The 6,721-nt window shown below is 38.6% G+C and overlaps 1 long non-coding RNA gene across 2 annotated transcripts; it reads right to left on the bottom strand.

Moving 5' to 3' along the window:
* Positions 1–1,294: 1,294 nt before the first annotated feature.
* Positions 1,295–5,359, bottom strand: LOC133924787 (uncharacterized). 2 transcript variants are annotated; one of them, XR_009910851.1, is made up of 4 exons: positions 4,932–5,359; positions 3,487–3,996; positions 3,058–3,385; positions 1,295–2,424 (listed from the first exon to the last, which is right to left on the bottom strand). It is a non-coding gene; the product is annotated as an uncharacterized LOC133924787 (long non-coding RNA). The 2 variants fall into 2 exon arrangements; XR_009910850.1 differs by having other exon boundaries at positions 3,058–3,996.
* Between the last annotated feature and the right edge of the window lie 1,362 nt (positions 5,360–6,721).

The raw sequence follows: 6,721 nt of genomic DNA, 5'->3' as shown, positions 1-6,721 counted from the left end.
TTTTTCCTTTTAAAACCGATCACCCTGGGTGGCACTGAATTGAAAAGACAAGTTCAGCTCCTCTTAGGTAGCAGTGGCAGCTGCTGCACACCTGCAGCACATGCTTCATTTTAATGGCGAAGGAAGCTTTATTTTGAGATAAAATAGTATTCCAGCACATGATGAATGCAGTCATTACATAAGAAAAAAAAATCAAAGGAGAAAACACTAAAACTCAATGTGCACAAAGCAATACTAAATCTCAAACTCAGACCTTCAGCTCAAAACCACCATACACTTCAAAACTAAAAGTACTTGTTTGCCACTATTTTGACTATCCACATATAGATGGAAATAACAGAATGTATTGTCTTGCGCCACGGATTGAGAGGATCTCGAAAACTCACCAAACTCCAATGCCCTCCCGCGAGGAGGTGAACAACAGAGGCACCTAAAGCAACTCTCCATCCATAGCCATCCTAACCTCCATTGACCGGTAAGAAATTGGCCCTAAAGCCACCCACAACTGACAATGATAGGTGATAAGGAATTGATAATTAAATAATTAAGGATTTAATAAAAATACGATATATTCTGAAGATAGATCACCATTATACACGTGTCCTTTGTTTGATACGGTATGTTTCATAACCTCCATGAGACAAATAAGACATGTGCTGATATATTCTGAAGATAGATCACCATTATACACGTGTCCTTTGTTTGATACGGTATGTTTCATAACCTCCATGAGACAAATAAGACATGTGCTGATATTCAAACAGTTTATCATGTTCTATACGTAAGCGATCCCCATATCAGAAAGGAGTCTTTTAGATATTCAGAAGTAATGCAATATGAAAAGGTTACACTCGGAGATTCTAAGTACGATACATCTTTTCGACCTGACTATATAAGGAGGGGAGGGGTACCTTCAGGAGGAGGGCAGAGTCCAATTCAAACAATCAAATCCAAGCCTAAAGAAAGAGAGCCACTGAACCAAGAGAAGAGAAAAGATCTACAAGCAACAAATCTAGTCGAATAGAAGCATAAATCTATTGAGATCCATAAAAAAGTTGTACCACGATTAGATTCATCTGATAAGAGACTTCTAGATTTAGAACATGAGAGGACTCGCTGTGATCCTTAGGAGTAGATCTAGATACATCCCATAGTAATTTTATTTTTCTGAGAATAATCAAAGTAAAATAAAGCATATGACTATCGGATACTTTTAGATTAGAGACAAAACCCACACAATCTTAACAATAACAGGCATGATTGCTATCACGCTATCGTGTGCACGACTGTGTGCGCGAGTAATATCCAACTATTTTAGCCCGTTTATGGTCTGACTCCAACTCCAAAACAATCCATATCTGTAATATCCGCTTCTAACTCTGAATCCAACAAAAAAAATGGATTCGAATATGGTAAGAGCATTATCTGTCCAAATCCGATATGCTTTTACTCTACCGGGAACTAATTATGCTTTAAGATGGTGAAGTGTGATAGTGAGAAAAGACTTAAGAAAGTATTGATGGTCTGTTGAGTCGAAATATAACACATAATTATTAAATTTTAAAAACTATTGATATCAACAACTATTACATATAATATATAGTCAACTTTTTTAAAAAAAAATTGGATGCACTTTTGCATACCCATGTCTCAAGATGCACCCACCGCTAAGCATGGGAGAGGGGAGAAAGAAGAGAAGGAGCATGGAGGGGAGAAAGAAGAGATGGAGGGGAATACCATGGACAGGCGGCGGGCGAGGATGGTCGGACGGTGGGGGTTCCAGTCAAGGATGACTACAGACTGGTGCTCTAATGGATAAGATTTAGACGGATACTAGATATGGGTGATGAAGCACATGCTTATGTGGGTAACTCCTGTACTCTGATAAGCTTGTGTCAGATGTCAGTAGAAAATAGCGCGCCGTTAGCACGCAGGGTGGCCAGTCACTGACAAAAGAGGAGGAAATACTGTTTCTTTTACAAACTTTTTAATAGATTGTATAATAACTTTTATTACATACGCAAAAGGTAGAGATAACTACATACAGAGGTAGATAGCTTACAAGTTGTGCCAGACTCATCTTTAACTTTAGTCTTGTAGGTAGTTCAGTAAAATATACATAGGATTGAGGTCATCTAGCCATACCAAGAGCCAGAACTATTAGAGGTTTACATTAGTTGTGATAAAATATACACAAGATTGAGGTCGTTTAGCCGTACCAAAAGGCAGAACTATTAGAGCTTTACATTAGCTGTAAAGTATGTCCACCATGGTCCAAAATGAGGTAACACCAGAGACATCAACATCTTAAAGTATGCATAGTAATTAAGTGGAACTAACACAAAAAACCAAGTGTTATCCTATAGATGTCTTCAATATCTAAGAATCACATGATTCTGCAGCTTGTTCAAAGTCTGAATGAAACTAGAAATGAAGTTAGAACATTAGTCATTTGTAATAAACTACAATTGAAAATTAGCATGAACTATCAAAGTTAATCTACGTAATCATCAATCTACAGAGATCTGAAAAATAGAGATATTGAGGATTTTATGAAGGAACTTTAAGTATTGTTAAAGTAGAATTTGCATGGGAACATCACTATATTTGCCTATGAAATATTTTTGAGTTCCAGTTTCACTATCTTCACTAAATCACTATGGTTGAATAAGGGTAGCTGTTGGCATTGACCTTGGGATGTGATAATCATGTTGCTCACCATTCGAGGCAATGTTTGTACTATGAATCCTTTTTTTAGGTTTGAGATACTTATTGAAAAACTATTGCAATATGATCAAAAGAGAGACAACATCATTTCTCCTAGAGGTAAAAAATTATAACAAATGGTTTGGTCAAGTATACTTTCATTCCACAAACACTATCATTTTGAAATTTGCACCAAGCAAAACATCAAATTAGCACTGAGAAAGATCCATCTGCATAGTAGATTAGTAGTTTCAAGCATTGCGTATACAGTTATCAACTGAGCCATAACTATGATGTAGATAAAAAGAAATATTGTTTTACAGAAGAGAAGATGGTACGGAGTTATAGTACCTTATTGCTGCTTAGGCTTTTTGGTGTGGCCAGAGCTCTTCTTTCTGATTTTGTTTCCGGGTCATCTTCATTTTGGTCACCCTAATAATTTGTGTATGGTGTTAGATAATGAAATCATGAGGTCCTAACAACCATACAGATCAATCTCACTATCTATGATAATTGTGCTACATGAGAAAATTGGATAGTCTTTATGATGAGTCTCTTGTACAATTAGGTTTCCAATGATTATAGAGCCATCAAAACTAAAGAGGAAAAAAATTATCTGTGACTCTGCTGTTGTAGATGCACAGGGTCTCTTGTAGTTGTATCTGATGAAGCTGGATACCTTGCGTTTTGATTTCATTCGAGTACAATATTAAAGAATAGGTCAGTAATGCTGAGATTTATAATCTTAGTTTTGTTATATATGGTCGTAGGAGCTCTTACTGTTTCTGCTCAATTTCCATGCTATCATCATCAATATGCAAATGAGATAAGCTGTTGGAGCTTTCCTGTACATAAATTTAGTTATTTGAATAGTAATTGTATATTATAAATTGCAAGATAATATTGAATAAGGCAGATTAATGCAACCTGTATCTCAACTTGTTTGGTTGATTTTTTTTAGTAGAAGATGATCTTGATGCTAGTGGTAAAGTCCTAATATTATCACTTTGTCGAGCTGTTGGTATTCTTGGCTGTCTTCCAAACAGTTCTTTGATATATATAACTTCAAATGATGGCTTATCATCATCGATACTTTTTTTTGGCTGAAATCTTGACACTGAAGGTATATTTGTGACCAATCAGTGCTGATATATCAGGAGGTATATCGAATCGGTGGTAAAGAGCCAAAAGTTTCTAACAAGGTTTTACAATTAGTTGCTGACTCTTTGGTCAAATAGAACAAATTCGAGTCCATAAGTTTCGTCACTTCCCATTAGACACAGTTTGTACCTTGAAACAATATAAAAAATATATTAAGTTTAGAAGATAACTATGCTGCATCGAGTAGTTGTTTACGAAACAAAGAATTACATGCCGGGTAACACCAATTTTGTCTTAGAGTTAACCTTGTGATTGTAACAGTACATTGAAATTTTTGTTCCCGCGTGAGAGATATAACAAACAGATTGTATCGTAATATGTCTACTTATAAAAAAAAGTTATGAGGAAACTATAAGAAGAATATATCACTAAAATTATATATTATCTTAGTTTCATGCCGTTTCATTATAAAAAAGTAGTGAAAATGAAAGAAGATAATATTTTGATATTAGAGGCAGTTGAAAGTGGTAGTACATCATGCTTTGCTATTAAGATATATAAACATTACCCTGCAGTTCAGTGCTTGTGGTTTGCGAAGGTAGAATAGGAGCACTCAAAGTGCCTTTTTTTCCTTTCAAAAACAACATAGGTGAGGTTAGACCACCACCATTGATTGGTTATTTTTGGGCTGCCCCCCCCCCCCCCCCCAAAAAAAAATCCTTCCTTTAGGACTATACCAGACCACGACACACAGTTGGCTACCCTATTAGGAGTACCAAAAAAGGCCTCAAAGTGTTGTACAATTTAAACAATCATTTCAGTGCCACTTCAAAAGGCAGTGAGAGAATGAAGGCCATGTGAAAGTGAAGGCACCAGACCAGCGACCAAGTATTCTTGTTCGTTTTTTCTTCACTACTATAATGCATGTATTGGTAGTTTATGGCTTTTAGATAAGACACACACAAAATTTGTCCTTTAGCCCTAGAATTGCTTTACAGAATGTTAAGGCCTAATGGCATTGTACTTTACAGTACTTTATTGAAAGCAAAAGGATCAACTTGGAGAAGAAAAAAATTGACTGTCACCATAGAAAATAAGAAGAAAGGTTGTGATAGATATTTTACCATCTCTTCGAATGGATCAATATCTTTCAGCTGTACAAGAGTAGCTTGTTTAACTTGTGGTTGGATACTCTGGTCATTAGTTAGCTGCAGCTTCTCCACTGGATCAATTTCATCAAGTAGACTAAAATTAGAAAAAAATAATGTCAGCAGTTATAATTATAAAGATTACATTGTAAGTTGGATATATTACTTGGTAACATTTTTCTTATTACCATGCATAGAAATTTTTGATATCTGGAATATTTTCTTCCTTGATGTACCACCGACATGCTGATGATCTACTTAGAAGGGGTGTTTGGCCTCTATAACTTTTCCATAGGGTTCCAACAAATATGGCAATAATATGATTATCTTGTCCAATTTGATATACCGCGTCTCTATTGGATTCAGACGCCCTTGATCCTAATAGAGACATCTATATTGTTTGTCCACTGTGTCATTGCAAAATATAAGGGGAAAATGCAAAACTCCCCCAAAAGTCACTTGGATTTTAACTTTCCCTCCAAAAGATGCGGCGCGGCGTGGCTTGGCACGGCACGAGCGCAGCTCAGCCGCCTCGGGCCAAAGGAGTAGGGGCACGGGAGCGGCACGAGAGAGGCGGTGAGCAGGTGGAGGCGGCACGTGCGGGCGCACAAGCCGGCTAGAGATGAGGGCGGCGCGGCGCAAGGAGAGGCGACGGCGGGCACGCGCGAGAGGATAAGGAGGCGAGGGGAGAAGAGAAACAGGGCAGCGCCCTATGGCTACCCCGTGCGCAGAAGGGATAAGGCAGAGAGGGAGGTGACCGGGCTGGGCCGGTTCGGTGCGGGAGAAGAAGGCCGACCAGCTGGGCTGGGCCGCGCGACAAGAGAAAAGGAGGAGGGGAGCTCGGGTCGTCTCGGGCCGGGAAAGGAGAGAAGGTAACCCGGCCAGCCCAGAAGGCAAAAGGCTGCCTAGGCTTTTTTTTCTTTTTGTATATGTGTATGTACACGAGTGCATACATGTGACAAAATGGCATCGTACACTTCTATTGTTAATTACCTTCCTTAAAAGCAAAACAATTACAATATATTTTGTTAATTTATGATTCACTTGTGAGATTTTGAAGGATGTTCTGCGAGTAGAAAACTCGGCACTCCACTTGGTGTGGTGACAACCATGACATTGGAGCGATAAAGCTTGTGGGTGGGTGGTGTGGTGCTCGGTGAGGCTATGAGGAGGAGGTCCAAGGCCGACTGGGCATGTTGTGGGTGTGCCTATGAGTATAGGTCTTTTGCAATTATATCTCATCATTTTCATTTGTATATTTTCATTACTATGTCAATTTTAATTGAAAGGATGCAAATAACGGGGAATAACGGAACGAGTTGTCTTTCGATATATGTATCACCATCTTTGAATTAGTTGATTCGCTTAGTGCTAGAAGAATATTGTAGAATCAGTCGCAAAGCACGAGCACTCAACTAGTTTTCAGAAAAAGGAAGCAGGATACTCGAAGCTATTAGGGTACATTCTACTTCCAAGTTCCGATCACTCTCGAAGAAGCAAACATGAAATTACAGAATACTGCTTATATCCCGCACACTAAGCTACATCAGTCTGAAATTCTAACACTACTTCGCCGTGGATTTTTCCTCTTGGAAATGACTCGAAACTCTGGATCCTAGTTCGGTGAGGGAACACACCACACCAAGCAACACGGACAGGCTCACATCACAGCTTGGTCTCGACGCGATCAAGAACAGTCGGTTGAGAATAAGTTCAGGCACAACCTTACATATTCCAGGTGGCCCAGGCATGTGCCGCAATGCAAG

The sequence above is a fragment of the Phragmites australis genome, chromosome 1 (assembly GCF_958298935.1).
Source record: "Phragmites australis chromosome 1, lpPhrAust1.1, whole genome shotgun sequence".
NCBI classification, from domain to species: Eukaryota; Viridiplantae; Streptophyta; class Magnoliopsida; order Poales; family Poaceae; genus Phragmites; species Phragmites australis.
This window is presented reverse-complemented; position numbering and strand designations above follow the sequence as displayed.